General features: G+C 38.5%; 1 long non-coding RNA gene across 1 annotated transcript in view; it reads right to left on the reverse strand.

Annotated features, from left to right (window-relative positions):
• LOC113487599 overlaps positions 1–10777 on the reverse strand; it is a 101419-nt gene extending 90642 nt beyond the window's left edge. Inside the window, exon 1 of the long non-coding RNA XR_003399819.1 lies at positions 10654–10777. This is a non-coding gene — a long non-coding RNA (uncharacterized LOC113487599). The remainder of the gene's footprint in view (positions 1–10653) is intronic.
• Positions 10778–26637: the final 15860 nt, after the last annotated feature.

The raw sequence follows: 26637 nt of genomic DNA on the forward strand, positions 1-26637 counted from the left end.
CCGGATTTAAGCAACAGCAAAACAACCAAATAAATCGGATTTCAGCAAAACATTTTTTCCTCTTGGGAAGGATGTATCTCAAGTTGACCTACGGAAAATCCCAGCAATTCAATTTACTACGTTAAAGCTATAGAAATGGTGATGCTAAAGATCAAAGGAAATCAGGATGTGCAAAAGTAAAGATGTTCTGCTATTGGGTATAAAGATCTATACACCTCATATGAAAAGCAAAGTCAGCTGTAGGATATGCTTAATACTGCTTTTTTGGACACAGACTAGTATAGAATCAAGCATAGAAACTAGGCTGGACTAATATCCCTCCTTCCTTAAATCCAGCTGGATTTTAGCTACCTTGGTGACCCTTGGAGAACCCTGTCACTCAGGGTGATGGATGGTACATAGTAGGCTCAAACTTATAGAAATCAGAAGACAACTTCTGTTGATGGTGGCTTGACACCTACTCTCCAAGACCTCCCAAACATCAGGACCGCATCTTACTGAAAAAATTGAACAGTTGTGACAGATCATTATGCATTAGTACCCCTGAGTCCAGTTAGGACTGTCAATAATCCAATTAGTTCCAAAGGTCAAATAACTTCATTGTATCAAAAAGTTTTGACTCATCAATGATGCTGATAGTAATACTGAGTTACAGCAGGCTGTGCTCCACTTGAACCAAGGGCTGTTTGCCTTAAGATCCTGAAGTCCTTTCAGGCAGAACATCTGAGGATAAGGAGACTTTGCCCAAGAAAAGACAGAGCTGGATGACATATTACCTTAAATTTTAAATGCACTATTATCTGTAAGACAGTACATAAGTTAACATAATGCTACAATGATGGGCTTGAACTATTTCCCCACAATAAAATGTCCCCAAAACCTTCAGCTGTTCAAAAAATCATGATTCTACTTTCTCACCATCACCTATTTGCACTTACTTTCGATTCAGTATCACTGGAATCTGTGACTGGAAAATATTGCAAATAACTTAAAGACTTTTTGTCCCTCCACGGTTTGTCAATTTATACCTTTTCTACTAATTATCAACTATGAGCATCTTCCTAAACATATTTTACCGAGCTACACATCCAACTTTTAAAAACAAATGCGGCACCCAACACATTTTATCACACATCAAGTTATAAGACAATTTGTAACCATTTCATTCTTTTATACTAACTCCAAAATTCAATCCAAGGTTTCTCTGCCTTAAAAGGCATGATTAGTTTAAATTTCTGGAAGTGGGCTTTTTTCCCCCCATTATTCATATTTAAATTAAGTTCCCTTGAGATGGAAGAAAAGCAAGAAATTTTTATCAAGAGACTAATAATATAACCAGTGAAAAATCTGAGCAGTTTTATATTGAATTTATAAATCATGCTAGCAGTAACCAAACTGTTTAAATAATATATAGAGTTTAACTATAACATACTTATTGGCATAAGTAATTTTAGTGCTTTTTAATGTAACAAATCACTCAGAAAATATTCTCAGTTAATCATTAGCATACTCCAGTCTAGAGAGAGGTATACGTATTGTTCACTTTATAATCTGGTAGAATGGCTGAGTCATAAAATCTCATATTGTGTGCCAATTGATTTACAATTTCCTAAAGATGTTTGGGTACCCTGACAAAGTATCAATTTATCGTTGCATTATAAGCCACTATCTGCAGATAGAATAGCATGTAATTAAACTCAGGAGTGGGAATTAATTAAAATATACATGTGTGAGTGCATAGGCATATATTTGTGTTTATTATAGAAACGGTAAAAAATCCCCACTAGCACAGATATGGGTGAAATTAGCCCCTTCCACTGTATCAGAATTTGCTCCCGTGTTTATCACAAAGCCAGAACACAAAAGCTTCATAGTAGTGACTACACAAAGAGACTGGGGTGAAGGGGGATAATTTTGGGCTGTGACCGAGTCAGGCAGTAATGCTGAACCAATTTCATGGTCTCATTCTGCACACAGAGGTTCATTCTGAACATCGAGCCACCATCTGCCCCCACGTACCCTGACCTGCACAATCTGTAGGTCCTCATGAAGCAGCAGCTCTGCAGTGTTCAGAGAACTTGGAGCTTGTCTTTGTGGCTTCCCTTGTTCCCTCCTACAAAAGAGCCACAAGAAGGTTACACAGTGTATAGTTCAGAGATATTTTCTGAACAATTAGGTGGAATCCACTTAGAGCATTCAGTATGAGAAGGGACCAGAGCTCAGAGAGTTCAAACCAGACATACTCCATTGTCAGCCTCAGTTACGTGACATGACATTTTAATTAGAAGGGGTCAAAGCTGAGAAATTTGTGTCAAGACCCAGATCTGAACTTTTCCAGATTACTATCATAGTAAAAAGTTGAATTGGATGTTGTTTTTTAGTCCTGTCTCTCATTTTCATATTGGAAATACTTCTCTATCTGCATTATTACTAATATTCACTCTATAACTTTAAGCGGTTTCCTTCAAAATTTTGGGGTATCATTTGTATACTTCTTATTCTTTCCTGTTCAACTCCTGTAGTTATTGTACCAGAAAACTATAAATCTTTGTGAAAATCATTATTAGAAGTAGAAATATTTTGAGATAATTATATTCTAGGGGTTTTGATTTTATAAATTCCCTTCTTTGTTGAGTGCCAAGACATTTACTTGTAACATTTTAAGACAAAAGAAGTAACTCAGACTACAATGGAAATACTGGAGGCCTCAGATTTATCAAGACCAAGGTGCCAGATTCATGAGCAAGTTTTTAGCAGCGGCAAATATCCTAATTCAACACGTTGTGTAGATTTTTCGCTACTGTATAAAATTGATTTACTCTGTTAAGGGTGTTCTGTGATGAGGTCTTCTGTAATTTGGAGATTTAAGATTAAACAGCGTGTACAAAAAAGCTGAAAAGTGCCTGCGAGCTTCAGTTTATATTTTAGGCCCAAACTGCTTAGATTATCAGTTAGCTTGAGAATACTATTTCTTCATCAAATTCTTAATTATTAAAAAGGACAAAGCCCACGAAAAATATAGAATAAAGACAAATGTCTTCAATATAAATATGAAAAAGATTAGCACAGCCATTACAAAAATAGCATAAGAAAATCCAAGTGTAACAATTGCTGGAGATTATTTAACCTTCGTACAATAGTCTTCACACGTTAACCGCACATTTGAGTTGAGAAAAACAAGAGTAGTTCCGTCAAGGTCTTTTGCTTGGAGCAGTGTTTCCACTGCCTTGTACTCTTAAATAAAAAGATCTACAGAGAAGCGGGCCAGAATTACAAGACAGAGTTGGAAAGCAGAATGACTGCATCTCATACAGCAGTATGCTACCATAGAGCACCCTATACTGTTAAGCAGGCTGCAAAATTAGTTCAAGAAGCAATTTTTCTCCAACATTTTCGTATTTCTAGTGCATATGTTTTCGAATAAAGTGATGGCTCCGTAAAATGTTTGTAATCTACTGAATAGGAACCTGGGTGCTCTTCAGAAAATGTCACATGTTAGGGGAATCTCACTCAAATACACAAATATTTCATAGGAAATTTATCCGATTGATTACAGGCTAATAGCAATCAAAATCTGGGCATTCTTTGCATTATACTTATCTGTAACACTTGTGCTCCCTAACATCTAGCACATCTGCCTGCGTATAAAACAACCATTTCTCTATACTGTGCTAACCTTTCCACTATGATTTCATTAATCTGTTACTAGAAAATATAATTAATATGCATTATAAATTCTCATGGACAGGAATGCTTGTCTTGATTTTGTTTTAAAGCATCAGGGACACCTGGGATGACTTACCAATAAATAATATATATATAATATAACCTTAAGTTTGCATGGTCAATAGCACGATGGTAACTGGAGGCAAAAGAAGGGCGTTAGTTGAATTATTCTGACCCTTTCATCTCACCCAACTGAGACACCAATATTTTTATTGAAATTATATGTCATGCTTATAAAGACAAATCTTTCAACTGTCATCTTTTCTCCTTGGCTAGAAAAACTTATTCATACCAGCTGTGAATTTCCCCATCCTTCAAGCCATGTCTGTGGTTCCAGCAAGCCCAGTCACTTTGTCCAAGTCATTCAACAGTCATCTATTAATTTCACTGTGATTGGAGGATACACTCAAAATATCTCAGGGGACTCTCATGACCTTGTTATATTAGGCCTTCAAATGGATATAAATTTTATTCCATGGTTCAGCAGACATGGGTTCTATTCTTGGTTCTGCGATGTGAATCTAGGGGGAAAAAAAAAAAATGCTATGAGGGCCATGATATTTCAAAATAGAAGTGTAAAGAAAGGCTTTAAATCTCTGTGTGTGCTCCTGAAACAGCGACTGGCAAACAATCCTCATACCTTCCTACCATCAATCAGAACTGAAGGAGAATACAGAAGGCACATTGTCTTGGACCCTCTATGCTGCTGAGTAAAATGGACCCCAAAGAGCCTCCACGCAAAGGTGGCCACACTGGTACATCCCTCGTCTGCTGAAGTGTGCTCCGAGTTGTGTGTGGGACAAGCCCCGCTGTATCCCTGAGCCTACACTCGTGGATGTGGATGGCCCTGGCACGCTGGGCAGCTTTTAGCTGTCTCACCTAAGAGCTCTGTCAGAACGATAGCTGCATAAAGGAAACCCAATAATTTTTACTGATGACTACATCAGGGCTTTTAATAAATATTTTTTACTTGTCTTTGGACTGTAAGTCATTTGAAGCATGTATTCTGGAAGGAGGAAGAATCCACGACACAGTTCTCTGAAGTCAATAGTCCAGCTAAATCCACATCATGGAATGAAATTCTAAGCCAGATTTTCAAAAGATTTGGTTTCAGTTTAACTCAATAACTGAATTCAACAATAAAAATCCTAGTCTTAGAGGGAGCAGTTTTAGGTCAACATCATTCAGTTTCTTTCTGCATACTTTTCAAAACCATGTACAAATTCCTCCCTCCCAGCACATTTATAGATTTTGTCTCCAGGGCTGCATCTTAATATCAGGCAAAATTTCTGTTTAAAGGTGAATGGAAAGGATAGGATAGACATTCTAAAGTCTTTCCTGTTCTCTTGCCTTGTCTGCAAATACATGCATCCTGGGGACAAAGGATTTATTACAAGCTAAGGAGGAACATTTTTGTGGGTGCCCTTTGACAGAAGTTACCAGCACTACACAGCACAAGGACAAAATAATACAATTTAGCCTATTGTATTCCTGTAAAGGAAAAGGTTAAAGTGGAGATTGAGTTTTTATGGCTTAGCTCAGAGGAAGGATTAGCTAGGAAAGGTTGTTGATACCTGCTGAACAATATCTACAGTTGCCTTTTGTGCTGTATTCATTTTCAGCAAGAGTGGCCGGGAGAATTATAAAAGGAGAGCTGGACCCCCAAATGGCTGATAGCTCTGTAAGATCCAAGTGATTGCCTACCAGAGACCACAGACATGCATTAAACATGCTAGAATATAAGATAAAATCCTTCCTGAATCTGACCAGTTGGAGTGTCATGTTGCCCTGCCTAGTACCTTCAAACAGTCCCAGATAGCTAGGTGTGTATCTTAGGAAAAAAAAACTGTTGAAGAGCTCCTGCTGACTGAAGCATGTGGTCTGAGAACTCAAATCAAACTTCTGTGGGGCTTCCCTAGGCAGTTTAAAACACTGAAAAGCAGATATGCTTCAAGGATAGTGCTCTGCTGAGCGATAGAAATCATTAATTTTTCATTTAAAAGAAAAAAAAAAAACACCACAAAAAAAACTAGCTAATCAGCGACTTTCAAATTTACTGACTTTGGTAAGACAGGGGTACAGTTAGGTTACCTGAGCCTGGAAAAGATTACAGCAAAGGAGATAGCTTACAGAAAAAAAAAAAAAAAAAAAAAAAAAAAAAAAAAAAAAAAAAAAAAAAAAAAAAGGAAAACTAACTGTCAGATTATTAAATCTGTGAGGAAATACCCATGCTGAATACCATCTTCAATCACTTTTCAAACTGTATGTAAGAAAGGCAAGAAGTCTTGCATTGGACTTCATCCCGTTAGGAAGGTTTTGCCCTTCAGTCCGTTATTTTGAGTCTGTAAATTCCAAAATAATGTACAAGTCTGAAGGCCTCATTTGGGACGTTTCAGAAGCAGTTTAGTTTCTTTAGACAACGTGAGACAGAAAAAGCAGTAAAAATTGGAAGAGGAGGAAGATGGGGAAGAGTGGTAGGTGGAAGCGGTCCTACAGGCATGATCAGACAATAAGCTTCTTAAGAGATCCCCTGTCTGACATAGGAATATGTTTTGAATGGGTTCTCTGGAAAGATAAAAGTAGAAGAGAAAAGTAGTTGAGAACAAACCCATAGTCATCACACATAGTCTGATTTTTTTTTTTTTTTTTTTTTTTTTAAATCAGTTTTTTGAGATGTCTCAGCTTGAAAACACAAGTAGTGGACACAGCCCAAATTACTACCGATTTTCAAAAATCGTAGCCCAAGATTACCAGAAGGGAAATGTAGTAAGATGCATAACAAGCTTAAGAAGCACACTCATTTATCCATTTATCTTGTTTCAAGAAACCAAATTTTAAAAACATCTGCTATTGGCCATACAGTATTTTGCCTCTTCTGTTTCAGAGATCTAATTTAGTCCCATTCTTAAATATTTAGCATGTGTGATGATTTATTTCCTAATCTACCATGAAAGAAACTCAGAAAAATGTTTATCTTTTTTGTAGGGAAGGGAAGGGAGGTAATCACAGCATTGTCTCTAATGTAGTTTCATGCCTTCCTTATAGGCATTATTAAATTAATCTGATAGCTCTCAAATTTTGCCACCAGTGATGATCCAAAGACATTTTCAATTATAACTTTCAAATATTATGCATATCATGATTATGACTTAGTAGATGGAAGAACCGAGCAATAAAAGCCTTCATCGAGGAAGTTTTCTGATATCAATGTTGAACACATTTTCACAAAGATTGATTCAAAGCAGAAATTTGTCTATCAGCTTGCATCCTTAGCTATTGTTGCTACATGAAAATGTTTTTTTTTTTTTTTTTTTTTGCTATTATGATTTTTCCCTCTCAAGAAAACAATATTTAATTCTTCTGAAGTATATGGAGAATATCAAGCAGATTATGCTACACTGGCCTATTTTTTCTAGCAAGACCAGGATCCAACCTTAAAGCCTTTGCCTCAGTAAAATAACAATTCTCAAAGCATTCTGTGCTTGTTTTTCTTGCTGCTGCAAGCTCTTTGCAGTGCTAAATTAACTGAATAGGTTTTGTGAACAAAATCATTAGAACAAGTTGTATTTTTCCTGCCAGCATGTTGGCCTTCTTACTTGTGGAGCCTGAGAAAGCTTGTGCTCAGGCTTTCTTTTTTTATCTTCCACCAGACACAGGCTGATACCATGGCTGTTACGCAGTCTATTCCCACCTTTCTCCTTGAAAGGCTTGAGCTGTATGTTAGTAAGCAGCTCTGCCTGATGGATTCTCATTAAGCTGCAGCTTTTGTGAAGGTTTCACTGCAACTGCCATTTATCTCACACCTGAAAGGATACGATTCCTGTAAGACAGGTGGATTTTAAGCATCCTTTTTCAGTCTCTAGTGCTTTCACTCACTTGCTAAAAACTTGTAGCAGGTACTATAAGTTATTAGGAGCAGTCATCAAACAGAGGGATATACTGGGGTCTGCAAAGAGTCTTAAAAATCTAGGGTTGGATACAGGAAGGTGCAGGGAGATCTAAACTCTCTTTGCTGTCAACAGAATTTGAGGACACTTGGTGAGTCACAGAATCTGGTTCCTAATGCAGCTCAGACCGAAAACACATTACTGTTCATCCCAGAACAGGGGGAAACAAATCCCTTGCCTGGCTTGTATGGCTTTGGTTTGTATTTTAGGTAAGAAACAGCAGCTTTTCTTCCCCCCCCTTCCTAAATCCCACAAACAAGCAAGGAAAAATAATGGGAAAAAATTCAAGCAACAAATGGACACATTTAAGTTTTAGCTTATGAATAGAAAGTACTGTGTCAACATGCCAACATCACCTGCAGCTCTTTGACCTTTTGGAATATACTTTTCAAAATGTAGCTGGTCCTCTGATTTTAAATGTTTGAGAAACACTGGTTTCAACTGTTATTCATGGAAGTATAATGGTCCCAGAGAATTCAAATAGCCTTTATGTATTTGACAAATGTAACTACAACCTTACGGCGCTCTCACAGTATGTTGAGGTCACACTTGTTGGAAAGATGTTCCTGGTATCTTCAGTCTCCATGTTTTAAACAGAGGTAGCTTCCCAGAAGGTTCTTACAGAAGCTTCTAACTTACTTATGAATAAATAAGGTGTCAAAGTTTTTCTCCCAATAAAACAACTGTTAAATGCGGTCACTGCAGCGTAAGCCTGGACAATCAACCATCCTGTATCAACTTATTTAATATAACGTGCTTCTCTGAAGCTTTACACAAACTGAAGAAGCCTGTGTGCACGTAGATGAAAGTACATACGTGTTTGTGTCATCATGCATAAGATTATTAACACTCTGTGGTAGTGCCCATCTGATCTCAAACCCAGATGCTGAAGCCCTCCACAGGTACAATGGAGCTGCAGAGATTCAGCTGTGGAGCTGAGCACAATTCCGTAGCCGTTATCTGTGGCAGGGTTAAGATGACAATGCAAAACCCCTGACAATCTGTCATCTTTCTGATGTGATAGCACATGATTCCTGATGTTGACAAGGAGCCCTGGAATAAATACTATTATATTATGAATGCAGTGATAGAGAACAGCCAGCAGAGTTGTTTATAACACAAATAACAAACCTAATATATTCACGGGAAGTCATTTGGGAAATATAGAAGGCAAAAGACCAGGCTGAGACCAATGATCCAGCTGAAGCTGGAAATCATCTCAGGGATCAAGATCACAGACTTGCAGGGGTTGATGCATATGCCTTATTTTATAAAATGCTAGTATTTCCCTTTGGCTTCAGTAGAAATATTCACTGTATAAAAATCACACAGATGTCTAAATCTGTGCTGGGTATGTTCCCAAAAACTGAATAAAGAAGCCAAGAAGATAGACTAATTGTATATTACAGAATAGACAATTCTAAAAGCCAGAAAAAGATTATTCTGTAAAAAAAATGCTCTAAACTTCATCTAGAGTTTGAGCATGAGTAGCATCTAACCATATTAATACTCCGAAGAATTATAGATTTTTACCTTGTTCACTTAAACCTGTTTGCTGCAGTATTCAGAATGATCTAAAAAAATTTGCAGTGCCCTTACCCTTTATTTTTTTCTCCTTTTTTTCCTGTATATGACCAGTGATAGATGGGATACGGTAAAGAATAATTGCTTGCATTTAAAATGCACATTTTCAAATGCTAGGCTTTATTTTTGGGGTACAATTTATACCTCCATCTGCACATGAATTGCTGGTGCAAATATTAACATTTGAATGGAAAATGACCTGATTTATGAGTATGTGCCAGGTTGCTAGCTATGCAAGTGCTAAATCCATATCCTCAATTCCAAGGGTAGGCAAATTCACTGAAGCTGTATCTCAGCCAAGATAGAAACATGTTCCTTAAATATCTGTAACCATTGAGAGTGAGGTGCAGTTCCAAGAGGCTAGAGATGCCTTATGCTACAGTAGAAATAATAGAGGTTTGCTGCACAGGTATGCTATAAGCAATATTTTGACACTTGCTTTACTACTTTATTTCTAGGAAGAAAGACAATTAGATTAAGGAGGCAGGTGCAGAAATAAAGGCATTGTCCATTCTGGAAAAAGGATATACACTGCCCTCTTATTGTAATGTACTTCAACTGCAACTGATTTATCTTCAGTTTTAATCTGCCATTTACAACTCCACCTTCTCCAGCTCACACACTTTGGATTTACATCAAGTCCTCCATCTCAAAAGTTCAGGGAACTTCAACAGTAAATAATCAGCCTCTTTCTGTGGAATAGTCAGACTACATATAAATGAAAAACTAAGGCACAAATGTGAATAAGTAAATTCTCTGCAAGGCTTCTATGGGTAGGTTTCCGTATTTCTATTTTCATTTTCCATTCTGCTCCCTTATTTTGGATTAATAAACATTAAGTATGCAACATATTTGCTTCTACAATTAAAAAAAAAATAATGTTTACCAGGAAGTACAAATATTATCCAGAGACCAAGGAGGCTGAGGCAACGACATCTAAGTTCCATCATTTATAAAAGACAGAAAACTTTTGCTAGTTCTCCTGAAGTCATTAAGGAAGGGTGAGAGCCTACTGAAATGCAATAAAAAAGACAAAGCGTGACATAAAGCTTGTAGAAAAATTAAACCAATTGCACAGCAACAGAAAGAAAAAGAAGAGTACGTGTCTCTCTGAAGAGAGAAATGTAAGAAAGCACATCCATGTGTCAGCAGATTAAGAAGTGTCTGAGACCTGTAAGTGCACAGAAGTAAAAGGCAGATCTCTGATGATTTAGGCTGCGTTTTGGTTTTTAGTCAAAAACGTTCTTGCAGTCAGCTCTGGATGCCCACACAGAGTTACCCTCTACTGTGCTAACGTGAACACCCTGATAACTGGCAAACTAGACACCCCGCTAGAACCCTCTAGGTTGCCACCCAACAAAACTCACTCACATTTAGATAGTCCAAAGGAACTTACTGTACAGCTTTGATTCAAGGATCCAGCAGTCCTCAGGACAAAGTAGCAACTGTCCTCAAAATCAGCGGGAACAGGGAAAGAAATCTCTCATCAGGATACCAGAGAGTCGTTGTGAATATTCAAAATTACCGAAGAAAGAAAATAATCCTTATTTGGATTTCTACTGTTACAGACAGATAGCCAGTATAAACTCAGCTATAAACTTCTAATTAAACTCCCAAAGAAAAATAATAATTACTAAGCCCATTTATTCAAACTTCTTATTTATATGTTTGCTTCAAATATTACATTAACAAATGTTGACAGTTTTCCAATGAAAAAATTAGAAGCCTGCCAATAAAAACAAGCAAAGGGAAACAAAAGACAATTATGAAAAATAGTTTCCACAGCTCTTGAACATCTTTTAGAAGAGAATAAAGGCTATTATTGAACAGTCAATCCATTCTTGCTCAGAGCAACAAAAAGGGATGCACATCTTCTTTTCTACCGGTTTGATATCCCCAGAGTATTTTGGAGCTTCTTTTCCTTTTTAACAAACTATTTAACCTTGGCAGAACACACCAAGAACACAAAGACTGAGAGACGGCATTATTTTATGGCACGTAAGCTTAGTAAGCAATGCTGACTGTTTCCAGTTTTTATCAGTTCATTTTTTTTTAAGAGCCATCTGATGCATATTATTATTAGTCCTAAGGAGGAATACAATGTACCCCAGCCCCGTATAACCCTAAAATGAACAACCACCATCCTGCTTATACATAGACAGATCTAAAATGTAAAATTCCATGGGTGAAGATACTTAATGTTGAAACATGCCCACTGAATGCCCAAGGGAAGCAGAGGGGAAACTTCCCTCCTGTTGAAGCAGGCAGGCATCGCTTAACCAGTCCAACACCTGGAATAACAGTTTGATCTAACAAAATGTCACGTGCCCCCCGAATAAACGAGAAAAGGTTTCTCTTATGTAGGGGAGTGGCCAGTTATCTCCTGAATGCGTTGCAGGGAGGGTGTATTAAGTCTGAGTGGCCCCTTGATAGCGTTCCAAAGAGAGACAGTGCAGAAGCTCTGTTCAGAAAGGCTTTGCTCTGAAGAACGCAACCCAGCGCTCACAGGGATGCAGGGAGACAGAATCTCTGATGAGGTGTATGCCAGCAGCTGGGTACAGGGAGAGGCACCTTTCAGATTTAACCTAGGTGTTAGCACATTAAATATGGTTTTCTTTTCCCTTCCTCACCTGTGTCTTCAGTTGTATTGTCTTTTAGGAATGTTGCATGTACTTTACTTGCATTTTATTCAGAGTTAAGAGTATTTTCAAAGTCATTCTTCATCCGTGAGTACTGAAGACTTGTAAAGCAGAGTGCTGAGGGCACTCCTGCTCCTCAATAGGGGTTTGTTTTTTTGTGTTTTGGGGTGTTTGTTTTTTTTTTTGAGATACAGGGTAAAAGACTGCTCTTTATTTGGGTGCTGCCGCCACAGAGAGTAGAAGAAGAAATGTCTTCAGTGGTAACAAACTGGAAGTTCTCATGCACCAAGATACTGAGAAATACAACCGAACCAAGTATTTAGGCAGCCACACATTAAAATTATACTTTTATTCCACACATTTCTCATAGCATTTCTGATTTAATCAGAAATTCAGGGAGATACATGAAACTTAAGGGTATTGGAAAGTTTACTTGGTTTTAACATGCACTGTGCGTATTAAAAATATGGAGATGCAGAAAGACTAAGTGCTTTGCTAGAGACAGCAAGGAAATACTACTGCAAGAAGAGAACCCAAACTATTTTACACAGGTGCTGTACTTCACCCACAAACATCATATTTTCTGTCTGTGATGTCAAACATTTTAAAGCATGAAAGGTCTTACAAGATCTTCTATTCGGTGTGAGCAAACACTGTAGGGAAAAAAAAAAGGTATTATTTATGTTCATAAGATTCTAAATAGGCATCTTTTTTCATGCTTGAAGAGGTCTGACACTTGCTTAGGCTGAATCAGGTGATGCTGTCAGACAGACTTCACTCACACAAAGCTAACAGTTATGTACTACGACTGTGCCCCAGTTAAAAGTTTTATGATCTCAGGGATGTTGCATTTCTGAGGTGAGTTGTAATGTTAATGAAAGGATCACAGGAGATACTGCAGCTCAACGCATGTGTCCTCCATGGAGTACTGGCTATTTTTATAAACAGACCAAGAGATGTATTAGCCAAGTGCAAAGATGTGTTATTATATTCCATTTATCGAACTGATATTATTTCAAAGCTTTGAACTGAACAAATTTTGGAAAACATATACTAATACCTCAGATATTTTGCAATATTTAATCAAATAGATTGACTCATTACAGGAATTCTTGATTTTATCTTTTATCTGAACTACAGTAGACTGAAATCTTAATAAGGTAAATTCATATATTTCCTCATATTTTAAGAAATATGTAGATTTACACTGACAACTGGCAGCTATAAAGTTAAAGAATAGTAAGCCTCTGGTAAATAAACTACAGTACTAATGAAACTAATGCTGCCTACAAAATTCACCAGTCACACAGAATAGACGTAGCTCTGACATATCAATGTAATCTTTCTTCCACCAAACTGCTGATGCACTTCTCCATTGACCTCAGAGTACTTTGCCACAGACTGGCAGATTATTTCCTTTCTGTGAATTGACTACCGAAAACATCTTTTTTTTTTTTCTGTCAGTTTGATTCTTGGTTTCTCTGCTGAGGGTATCAACTCAGTGGGCAAATATTCCGAATTATGCCACTGTGAGTTCCTGATGCATGCACTTGTTACTTCCCCAACTTCCAGCAGCCCATTTCACTGTAGGCCACCAAAAGTCATAAAGATGATCCAGTAGCAAGTAAATCTTTTTTATTCTGATCCATACCACCCAATCCAAGCATGAAATAATTCTACAAATATAGTTAAAACTATATAAAGCACAAGATGAAAATATTTTTGTGTGGTACTTCCAGTGTTTGACCTGAATCTCATTAAACATGAGTAGATACAGCCATGTAGTATCCGAGGGAACTAACTGCTGAGTTAGCACCCAGGGTACCAAATGCTGTAGGTGAGTGTATCAAATCAGCCCGAATACCACCACAGCCAGATCTCTGCTGCCATCCTGGCAATCAACAACTTATTCTTGTAGATTTTTGGCAACCTCACCTGGATACATCAATGAATCTCATTGAATCTCACTCGATTTATTATTGATTTCCCAGAGGGTGTATCTGAAGCAGCAGTTCTGGTGATAGATCTTCAGAGTGGAAATGCAGAGCAAAGAAAAAGCTTTGCTTCTAGAGAGGCACTCAAGTGGTCACACTCTAATAAGCTCAATTTGGGGGATTCTTCCAACTGAGGCAACAAAAATCTATGCAGAAAATCTGCAGTTTTGGGGAAAGCGTAAATAGTTTAAAACACATTATCTGCTTTACTAGAAATCTGAACTACTTCAAATTCCAACACCTGACTGTTAGCAGATCTGAAAATAGGTATCTTATCTTAAACCTAGCATATTTGTGACAGCTGTCATATTTGCTGACATACCAGAGATTGAACTCTGAAGCTGTTGAAGCAAAAATGAAGGCTGATATAGCCTGAGCTAATAATCCCTAGATTGAGCTGCAAGCAGATTCTTTCTAGGAAAGCCATACAGCAAGTTACGCAGGCAGTTGTTAATACCAGATACGGCATTATGACATCTCAAGGAGAGTAAAGCTGTTAACATTCTAGTACCTTGAATGGAAACATTTAATGTACTGACACTTGTGGAGTATCATAAGGTATTAGTTACAGAGAGAGTTGCTGTATAAACTGCTTTTTAAGACTAAGCACAGTCTTTTAATCTAACTTCAGAAGGACACGAAGTATGGAGAGTTATCAAAATTTCATATAGAAGGAAAACATGGGTACAGCAGAAACTGCCAAGGGGCGAGAGGCAGAGAAAGTTACAGGAAAAGGACACAAAAAGAAAGATCTGCCCTTTTAAAGGCTTAACCCACAGAGTCTTTTACATATGTAAACCCATAATATTTATTATGACTGCAAACAAATTGTATTTTAAATACTAATATATTAATGGAAAATACACTGCCTCTATAATGACCTGTAAGTACAGACATGTACTGCAGTGGCCAGTATTAAATTCACTGAAATCAAGGACTTTCCCTAAGAAAGCCCTTACACCCAGATTCTTACACCGCAATTTAATGCTTTGTTACTAGATTGCTTATACATACCTCTATTTTTTGTAGACCAACATCAACATTTTTGATAAGTAAATCTAAATTAAATGTGTAGCAGTTATCAACTGTGATGATTTCACATATATGGGTGTCTGTACGTAGACGAAGATGGCAGGGTTTTGGTTTGTTTTTTAAAGAAAACTACATCCACTCTACAAACTTCTAAATTCATATAACCATGAGAATTTCAGATGGCAGTTATTCTAAGCTTCCTGTGCTTTTGTAAAGAAAGCAATCCTGGAACAACTGTGTAAACTGGTCAACAAGTCATCTTTGCATGCTTTTCCTTTTCCTCACTTCTCTCAATCCATTTGCTCACGGCAGCTCCAGCAGTCAGTGCCAAGAGAACATGTAGGAGACACGACACATTGGCCCTTGTAAGCTTGTGTCAGCCCATTTCTAATGTGATAACCTATTTTGTTGTATCAAAATGCATGAAAATAGCCTTTAAAGCACATCCTACTATGGAGTTAAATCCTTCCCCAGGAGGAGGGGAGATAGTGAAGATTGTTGCCATTTACACATGCCAGCATTCAAAATAATCACAATGCTTACATTTGGCTGGTATTAAAACTACTTGCCTCCTATTATTTGGCAATGCTTTGCTATTTTTTTCAGATTTTAAAGTTTTATAGAAGTTTCTCTCACACATGCAAAAAGATTAGACAAAACTAAGCACTACAGATCACACAAATGAATATATTGAGCTCTGGAGGAAAGCTGCCATGACTAACAGGGAGCACATTTATATATACACCACTAATTAGTTAAGGGGGAAAAACCCCAAAACAGATATTTTGATTTATTTATTCGATCACATGATACGCCATGATTTCAGTGCGCTCTATTTCTTGCTACTTTAATGGCAGCTCTATTATATTATCCTACAATGCCTTACTTGTGACCTAGTTCTTTAGATAGGTGAAACAGTCTCATTTTTTTACCCCAGAAATCCCAACATATACTATTCCAGGATTTTCTATTCATGCTTCTGGACAAATACTTATGTACTAAGTTGATTCAACAGCTGTAAATGAAAAAAAAATATCTGTGATAAGTAGAGAGATTCTATGACCATAATCATTCTCTGAATGAAGATTTTCAGTAATATTCATGATAAATTCTGAGAATTGAGGACAAAATTTAATTTGACAAGTAATTTCATTTTGCTACAGTATTTAAGAGTCAAGAAATAGTCATCACTTTTTGATATTCATGTTAAGACCTATTTTAAGTACAAAGAAAATTATCATGCACCTACTTTCTCTGTATTCTGTGAACAACTTCAGCTTCCATTAACTTTAAGTAAATGCTTTAAGATTTCGGCAAAACTGAATTGCAGTAATTCTTAGTTGCAAAATGTGGATTTTACTGCTTCCTTCTGAGGATGTGCACTTAATATCAGTTGCTCTGCTTTAACAGTTACAAGCCATTAGTTTCAGTGTATTTACTCTTGGTTTGCAGATGTGTAACTAAGATGAAGTTGAGTTTCTCAAAAGGAAGTTTCAGACTAAGAAAACTAGTAGAAAAAATAGCTTTGTTTTCTCCCTTAGTAATATTGACTTTTAATGAATACAATTCATTCAAAGCCGCTTCCCTCTTCACAGAAAGTGAGAGTTCTAGGAATTTACAGCTTTAAGAAAAACAAATTAGCTCAGAGTTTTAGCTGAAAAATCACAATGTGGCATGTGATGTCAGGTTGAATCAGTCTTGCTTTATTCTATGACACAATTCACCAGGAGTGACACAATCCAAAGTGACTTTGCACAACACAACGTCAGCTAAAAAACCTGAAACAAATTACTCTTATCAACATTATAGCTTAGAGAAATGCACTTTTAAGAGTGACAATGCACTACCTCCACAAAGAAAAGGATATGGCTAAAATGTTTATAAACCATACAATAATGATATATACACTAGAGACTGCCAGGGATTTTACTACTTCTCCACGTCAGCTACACATTCTAGTGCGAAACTCACACACATGCATCATCTGCCAGTGCCTTTGTACACATGAATCCAATGAAAATCTAATTCAGTAGAAACACCAGCAATCATTGCCAACACACATGCACCCCTACTTTCTTAAATTGATCAACAGTTGCTCCCCCGGATAGGACTGGAGTTCCTACACACCTCATACACAAAGGCTGTTTGGAATTTCCACAATGTAGTTTGCTCTGATTTCTCTTGCTAGGATAGGCTTCTTGCTCCCTGATTTCTGAAACAGGAAGCTTACTTTCCTCTTATCTCTTTGTGATAGTGACTGTACTTTTATTAAGGTAGCAGGCATAATGCAGAGACAAGAAAAAGGTTCACAGGAGGGTTATTCGGTCCAAACAGCGAGTCATGCGTACCTAGTTAAAAAGTTAATTGATGTATTATAACACTACCCAAATATTTCTGTTCTTTTCTTTCTCCTCATGCAAGGAGTTCCTTTGTGTTCTCTCTCCACCTAAACCCACCATTTCTCCAATTATAAAACTCAACTGAAGCAAAATTCAACGTTTGTATATTAGCACAGACTGTGATTCCATTGCAGGTAGGTGTAATGGGCATCAGGTCAAATGTTGAGATGAATTGTGCTTGACATCTTTCAGGGACATTCTTGCACATCTGAATTGCAGAATGTGCTCTGTGCCGACTTAATTCAATTGATAATAGAGGCTCCATACTGACCATGACACATTTCACATGTACAATCGTTTAAGCACAATGGGATTTTCTTCATAGAACATTTCTGGAAACATAATGACTTGGGGATTATATTAAGAGTATGATACAATACAAGGTTAAAATCTAAGTGTTATCTTTAGCTTTCGGGGGAAAAAAGCAATTTTTATGCATTTTAGCATGTCTTTCAGAATCATTCTTAAAATAATAAAGTTACCTTCACACTGCTGAGACCCTAACTGTATTCAGAGAGAGAATATGCCAGATATTTACAGACATGTTCTCTATATGTGGAAATTTAGGAAACAAATGTATTTCCTATACTCTATCTGAACTCGGTGGAAAATGTCCTACATAGCATCTCGAAATACTACTTGCTATTAGGACCTCAAATGCCAGCCATAATCTACACATCTGTAATTAGCCAATCAATACTTTTCACAAGAAAATAAGAAACCATTTTCCATGTGTCATCTAAAAAAGAAAGCATTTAATTCTACAGAATCATGTGCCTTCTAAATTGCTATCCCTAACTTTACTCCCACCTATAAATCAAAAACTAGAAAATGTACCAATATTTTATGCATTGCACCGTAAAAATTTAAAATCAGATTAGAAAACATAGTTGCCATGGTACCTGAGAACTACACTTTCATGCAAAGCACATTAACAGATGCAAAAGAATTGAACCTTACAGCAGGCATGGTATAATTTTTAGATAAACTTAAGAAGAAGCTGTAAGGATATTTCCAGCTCAGTCTGATGGCCGGATGGTTCCTTGTTCTGTATTTCAGGCAGCTGCATCTCTACGTCTATAACTGCTTCAAACTCTCTCCAAGGGCTAAAATGTTCCTAGGGTGAAATCTTGATGTTATTTGAGTCAAAGGGGGTTTTGCCACTGACTTCAAACAAGACAAGGTTTCCCCTTGGCTCTTTGAAGATGGATGGGAAAAAGAAACATTTAGGGAGAACAGCAGTCTCAAGCCAAGAAGGTCAGGCTAAACCGCAGTATGACATTGCATCTTCGCTCAGAGAAAACCTTCATGCAGCCTGTTTTTACAAAAGCTGCTTCTCTGGATCCCCTGAATTAAATTTAAGGGGAAAAGGTTCACAGAGAAATGAAGTTAATTTCTATTTCACAGTATGACTGTAGGTGTTGAACACCTTATTTTCTTTGCACAGGGGCACCACTAAAGAGAGAGAAGAACAAAGAAAGACATATCAGGAACACTCTAGCAAATAAAGTCAGAAATAATAGGGACCAAAAAAAAAAAACCAAAAAACCCACCCCACAAACAAATCACTAAACAGTTTCCTGTGCAATTCTGTGACAAAAATGGCGTATTTTCATATTTTTTTTTAAGGAATATAGCATTGGAGCTCCTTCTTCTGACATCACTGAAATCTGATTCACAGAGACATCTAAGTTGCCCAAGAAAAATCTACTCCTTTGATAACTAAGAACCACCTCGACAGCTATTAAATTACTCTTCAGAAGTCTGAACCAGGCTTTCAAATTGTTTAACACCTACTATTTTCTGTTCTGGCAGCTGAATTAGCGGTCAGGAGAGCAAACTGGTCATTTTTCCAGATTATTTTTAACCTGGTCAAAAGACCCTAAGTTCAATGCTTTTTAAAACTTAGTCATTTCAGCATGACTAAATATTAGAAAAGGTGGTTTTAAAAAAAAATCTGTTCCCAGCAGTTTGCTCTGTGCAATTTATATATCTTGGCCTGCGAGCACATTAATAGCAAGACCTGAATCTGAACATAAAAAACAGCCTCCTATTTTGCCATGCCACCAAGAGGCAGTGCTCTGCCTCGCACTGCACTTCTTCATTACTTGATTTCTGTGCTCATCCAGGAGGAGCAGATGTGGCCAACATGTAGCTAGAAAAAAAAAAAAAAAAAAAAAGGAAAATGGCAACATCTTCCTTTGATGCTTCAGTGAGATTATTTACTCTAAAAGACACACTCCTAAAACAGACTTCTGATCACGTCAAGTACCACAGAGGGTTTCGTACACTGAAAGAATTTCAGAAAAAAGCAAGCCAACAAACAGGGAATCTGCCCCAGACAGGTGACTTGATTGCTGTTATTCTGCAGCCCAACGGGATTGCTGAGCAAGAGAAAAGATAAAGGAGGCCTTTGTAGATACTTGCGATGACACAGCACACGTGTATGCACATCATGTAACACCTTTCTCTTCTTTATCCTTTGCTGCTGGGGTTTAGTTTTGAAAGAATTATCTCCCTTTATAACGTACACGATTGCCAGTGGTTTAAGTAAGGCTTTTAGGTAGCTGTAACTCCCTTTAAAACAGCATTTTAACAGACAAAAAAAAACCCCAAACCCTCACAAGACTCCCTCTCCCTCAATGAATCATTTAATCTCACTGAGAAAAAACAGTCATTACATTGGGATGGCAGCATAATATATTGCATCGAGTTGTGAACTGCTGAGACAATATCCTGATACCAAACTTGAAGGGCCACATCCTTCGCTGCTCACATGTTTCACCACCTCTCTGTACAGCCAGATCCCACAGAGCCACCTTCTGCTCACCGCTTCCTTCTCCATCAGGGAGACAGAAGGTGAGGAACAGGGACAACCACCCACGGCAACCAGCCGCTGCAGTACGTTGGGGTTCATTAGAGCACATTTGCACAGAAAAATCACCGTCGTTTTAAATACTGCTTGCTATGACTAGAATTTGCATTCTTCAGGAGAAATGAACACACAAAGATGCCAGTGCTGTGTCTATTCCTCATTAAGAGGACACACAAAAACTTTGGATTTTTGTTTCCAGGTTGTAAGGAAAGAAGAGTGGCCATCGCCACCTGGTGTCTATCCCTGCAAATTCAGGGAGGGGTCGTGGGAAGGGAATCCAATGAGCTCTGGCAGAGCTCATCCCTTTCTGGCTATTTTCTAGCATTTTTTTTCCCTGTTATCCTCCAACCTGCTTGCTGTGTCTGCACTTAAGAGGCCTCAGAGCTTCTGCCAGCCAGGAACTGTCATCCTGGGCCAGTTCCTTCTTGCCAATGCAGTGGTGAGGGGCTGCTCCTGTTTCCATGCAGAGCCAGTGCTAAGGGGACACGGAAGAGGAGACGGAGTTGTGGCAGGTATCTGCTGCAGAGTCTCATTTGCAGGGAAGGAGGTTATCTGAGGTTTAAGGGACTATAAGAGTATTCCGTCTCCCACAAATGGTAAAAAAAAAAAAGAGGTGTTATTAAAAGTTGACTCATTTTGGAATTGAACTGGTGATGAAACAAAGTTTCTTGAATTTGCCAGAACAGCTGAGATGCCATTGAGACTGTTTTTGAAGGGATCGCATATTTTGATATCTGGGGCTTTTTTTATAGTTCTTCATAACTGATTTTTCTAGAAAATGAAGTAGTTTGGGACAACGGAACTGCAATAATATCAAAGAATTTTCTTTACTAACCTTCGGTATGCCGATTTGGGCAGGACCCAACTTGTAGTAGACAAGGACAGTAAATGTGAGGAGTTACCAACTATGAAGAGAAGCCTGCCTGTGGTCCATGTATTCTCTTTGTGCTAAAGCATCTATCTGTGTGTTTCACTCAAGTCTCTACTGTTTGTATAGATGAGAGCAAGGCTCACCCTTACATTTCTGATTCTAATTAATAAGGCTATAATAGCGAGATACTTGATTTTTAGGTGTAGGCTACAAACATTTCAATTTCTACTCTTTTTTTCACTCAGCCTACTCAGAAAAGTTATATAAGGTTCAAACTGTTTAATTCCATTTTGAAGAATGCATTCAACAGCACTTAAAAAGTGATACCATTAGCTATTCATTTTATTCAATACATTTCATATTAACAATAATCTATCATAGTGCATAATGATTATTAAAACCTAAGGAATAGAAGCTTTAGAATAAATGAACTGGCACACTTGACTAACCTTGAAACCTGCTTTATAGATTAAAAATGCTTTTTTGCCATGAACACTTCAGTCACTTCACTTTCCTTATATTCTTCATATCTGAATTATATTTCCTACTTTCCCCTCAGACACTTGATTCTATTCAAACAAGCCAAATAATTTTGAAAGCACTGATCACCAAGTTTTCCCACTTATAGGTCATCAACCGTGGGCTCGTACCTGCACCGAGATTGTCAAAACTTCACCAGAGAACATACAACATGTACACTCATACAGACACTGAGAAATTTGCAACACGTTTATCTAGGCGGTACATTTAAAATTTGTATCTAAAGAAGTTTAATACTCATACTCATTAACCCTAGTTTTCATGCTGATCTCTAAGTTTAAAACTGAATGGCTTAGAGTATTTAAATTAAGGTAACTGTGCTGGGTTTGTGTGTGTGGTGGGGGTTTTGGGGAGTGGGGGAAGGGGCTACAGAAGTGGCCCCTGTGAGAAGCTTCTCAAAGCTTCCCCAGCTCCAAGTGGAACCTGCCTCTGTGCCAAGGCTGAGCCAATTAGCGACAGCAGCTGTGCCGCTGCGATAATGTTTTTAAGAAGGGGAAACTGGGAGGAGGAGCTGGAGTTGTGAGGAGAAGTTATGAGATGGGCACCTATGTGAACACCAAGGAGAGTGGAAGAAAGCAGGAGGAAGGAGGGGTGAGGTGTACCAGAGCAGAGACCCCCTGCAGGCCGTGGGGAGAGGGCAGGCTGTCCCCCTGCCATCCATGGGGGTCACCAGTGGAGCAGATGCCAACCTGCAGCCTGTGGAGGACCCCACATCAGAGCAGGGGCTGTGCCCCAAGAAGGCCGGGGCTCTGAGGGAAGAAGCCTCCACTGCTGTAGTTTGGTGCTGGGAGAACTGCAACAGGCAGGAGGGATCCACACTGGAGCATCTCAGGAAGAATGCACCCCGTGGGAAGGGCTCACGTCAGAGAAAGTTTGTGGAGGACTGTCTCCCGTGAGAGGGACACCACGCTGGAGCAGAGGAGAATGTAAGGAGCCCTCCGCCTGAGAAGGAAAAAGCAGCAGGACAGACTGTAATGCCCATTCCCTGCCCCCTGTGCCACTGTGGAGGAGGAGGTGAAGAAATTGGGAGCAAAGCTGAGCCCAGGAAGAAGGGAGAGGTGAGGGGAAGATGTTTCTTAGATGTGCCAATACTTATTACTGTCCTACTCTGTTTATTAAGTGGTGGCGGTGTTAATCTTTGAATTAAATTGATGTTCTTTTGCTTCCCCTTACAAGTCTGTCTTTTGCCCATGAGGGTAATGGTGAACCATCCCCCCCTATCCTTATCTTGATTTCTGAGCCTTTTCCTTTATTTTCTCCTTCCTATTCCTGAAGGGCTGTGTAGCGCTCAGTTGCCCTCTGGGATGAAACCACAGCACTATCACAGATATAGGATATGCTTAGTGACTACAGTGTAGTGTGAATCATGACAACAGTCTAGACTGAAAACCCTTAATTCGAACAAAACCTGTTTTTCTATTATAAAAAAGGGTGGGGGAAACCCAACAAATCAGGAAGAAACTTGCAACAGGATATTACCAAAAGCTTGTAATTTACAGGGCACAGGAGAGAGACTGTAAAATGGATAGGACATAACATACAATACAATGATAAAAGAAAAGAAAGGGGGGAAGAAACGTAACAGAACTGAAAATAAACACACACCTATATGATTTGTGTACACACACAACTGAAAGGCAAGCAACCAAAATTACATGATAAAACAACATAAAAAAAATGGTGCTTGAAACAAGATAACAATCAAACCCAATGTAAAGCCACTTTAAGTCCAAACAGAAATAAAAAGGGATAAAATAAAAATCCATAATATTAAAAGGATTAAAAATAATAGGTCATGTATATAACACATCTCTCTTTCCTATTTTTAATTGACTTTAACATCTAGAGCAAACAACAGAGGTCACAGTGCTGCAGGTGGCTGCACAGCAATTTTTTCCTATAAGGAAGGCTTTCAAATTTGTTAATTATTCTCATTAGAAAAACAAACACTTTTATGAGTTGAGCACAAAAGCCTTTGACATTCTGAACCTGTGCAGAACGCACTCATGTTCGGTATCCAGCACGCAGATTTGCAGTTCACGAGCAGAGGGCTGGGGTGTTCGGAGATAATAGTTACGCTACTTGCAGACAGATAAAGGACAAAATTCCTTCCTGCAGGAAGTTGTAACAGTCGTGTTTGCAGGGGAAAGATGCCTTGGGAATCTTATCCTAATAAACTACTCACCCATAAAAGAATGTATTTTTGTAAATGCAATTGGCTTCCCTTGCAAATCAGAGGAATAGCTAAAAGCAGTAGATCCAGGTAGCCATAGATCTGTCATTTTTTCCTCACTCCTATTCTTCCAGCTTCTCTGGCTACTACTTCCAAGCTCTGATGTGTACTTGTGTGTAAGGGAAATGCGTAACACAAAGTGTATAAGACAACAACCCTCCTCTGCCCCCTCTCCTACGTGTAGCAGCAGCATACTTGGGACTAGTAGCAGTCAGGGCTTTGGCCATTACAAAAGGGTGTAGGATGCAAATGGTTATTTCGACTAGAAAGGGGGAAAAGAAGTCATGGGAGGAAGGGTCTGAGCTCATACTGAAAAGCTACAGTTCTTCACATATTCTTATCTTAGAGGATAAAATTATTCCCACATTCTGCTCTGGAAATAAACTCTCCTTTTATTTTATGCTAAGCCCCAGCTTATTTGCAAGTCCATGTAGACAGCTGATTCCTGGCACTATCTGGCCAAACAATGACTAATTGTTACTGACTTCCCAGATGGTCATTCTAATAACTGGAGAAGGGCAACCAACCTAGCAATCAGGTTTCATTTAGTTGAAGACAGCACAACAGCTGTCTTTTTCTTTCCTACACACTCAAGCAGAGCTTTCTGTTGTTCCAGTACTCTCTTGAGCATGCAGCAAATAGAGCTGCAATGAGCTGGAAAGTCCTGCTTTAGATGACGATTGACCAAGTTCTCACCCCCTTCTCCTCCTTCCACAATTACTTTGCATTTCTGTCCACTACAGTTGCACAGTAACTTTCAGTGGGGGAAGTGGCTTAAACACATGTGCTATCTCCAGCCTATTCAAAGCATTTGAGTTCAAAGGCAAGCATCTGATGAGAGAAAAACCACACAGAAAGCAGTTACAGAGTCTCTGCAAACTGACAATTCAGTTCAGTTAGTTCTCACCCAACCGGGGATGAGCCGGTTAGTTCCCCAGACTGACAGCAGCCAGCTAGTACCAGGCCTTGGTAAAATAGCCGAGTAGTATCTCTTGTGTGCAATGAGCAACAAAGTCAAGACTCAGATTTCATCAGCCTCATAGAAGCCGGGATACCAAGGATGGACATAAGAGCATTTTTAGCTGCTTAGTTAAATTGCAGTAGATTCTTCTAAGCTATATCCATCAAGGCCAGCAAAACTCAAACACCTAATGCAATTAGCTGGCCTCTATCACAATACATTTACAGGGACCAGAAAGGCATTGAGTTTGTCTGTTCCTGCAGCTCCTGATACCATTCTGTAAGAAAGACGTAGATAGCTCAGACAGGCTTTTCCTGAAGAATATTACAGCAATGGAAAACAAGAGAGAGCAAACCTTCGCCTAGTACAAACTGTCCTGGCTTAAAGGCCAAATAAGTCAGAACCTTTGAGGCAGAGACAGTCTGGCACACGCTCTGATATAAACACTGAAAACTGGGATGATGTTCCCCTGAACTGCTTTGGCCACAACAGAATTAAAACTCTTTCAACTGTGTGTTTGCACTTAAGCAGAAAATAATTTATATCCTAAATATATCTTCTGAATGTGCTACGGTCCCTGACTTCCAGACTGAATACACTTCAGCAAAGTGCTAATCTCACAAATCTATCAGCTACCGAGTCTAACATTATCTCAGGTGAGAAATCAGATCTCCACCATGGAGTTTTAATTTGTCACATTTCTTCCCTTGCCTTTCCAGACTAGCCGTTTAGAGAACATATTCTGGTCCCGCACTAGGCCCAGGAGCAGCAGGTTTAATGGAGCACACGTATAGCAGGAGACACAAGATACACACCTCAGAGAACTGAGGGAAGAGGAGCGTGTTGACAGGTGCAGCTGCCGGAAGCCTTGCCAGCGACCCCAGTCACCACCGCATGGCACTACTTTAACTCAAGAGCCAGCTCCTTGCGGTGCTGGCAGCAAAACCCCACGCTGGCCGGCTTCCTCCCATGGCTAGCATTTGGATTACCCTGCAAGTCCTGTAACAGCAGAGTTCCCCTACTAATCACATAATGCAGCTCTACCCCTGGAAAACATCCTCCGTAACAAGTCTCATGTGACCTACCCTACATTAGCCAGTTGCAGAACAATTACAACGGTAAATGCTACAAACAGCTAATCCCAGCATACAGTTTCCCCTTTGGTTCTTTTCCTCCCTAAAAATACCAGACCAGCGAAGTCAAGACTTGTAACACAACAAAATTCCACAGTACTTCTTTCCTCACCGTTTTTAATTGCAATCATGTTGGAAAAATGAAAATGGCGTTACGAATTGTATCTGAAATCCTTTCACTGTGAAATACTATTATCTAAACACCAAGAGATGAATTTACAAATAATAGGAAAAGTCGCTCGTATATCTGAAGGCGAATTCATTACCCTACATTTTTGAAGTAAGCTGCAGCCATTTTCTTTGGCTAGCAAATCACTTTTCAGCTAAACACAATTTTTGCAAACGTGCTATATAAAATGGTCTGAATGATTAATTTTCAACTATTTTTTTTAATGAGCTGTATGGCTTTTATATGTATTACTTTTTATGTGTAGCATTTCCTATGAAACCGCATAGGTACATCACATTTGCTTAACAGAACTGGGATATCCCAAGGTATCTGAAATTTTGGGATTCAGAAATTATTCCACACCTTTCCAGCAATTATTCAGAATACTGACTAGCTTTAGTATGACTCAGTGACTCTCAGTTAATAAAATATTCACTGATAAAATACAAAAATTAAAAATTATTAACTAATCTGTGGTTTTCTTTCCATTTGGCATCTTTATACAAGTATCATTGGTGCTAACATTCCTGAATT

The sequence above is a fragment of the Athene cunicularia genome (assembly GCF_003259725.1).
Source record: "Athene cunicularia isolate RWA chromosome 20 unlocalized genomic scaffold, athCun1 chr20_part1, whole genome shotgun sequence".
Lineage (NCBI taxonomy): Eukaryota > Metazoa > Chordata > Aves > Strigiformes > Strigidae > Athene > Athene cunicularia.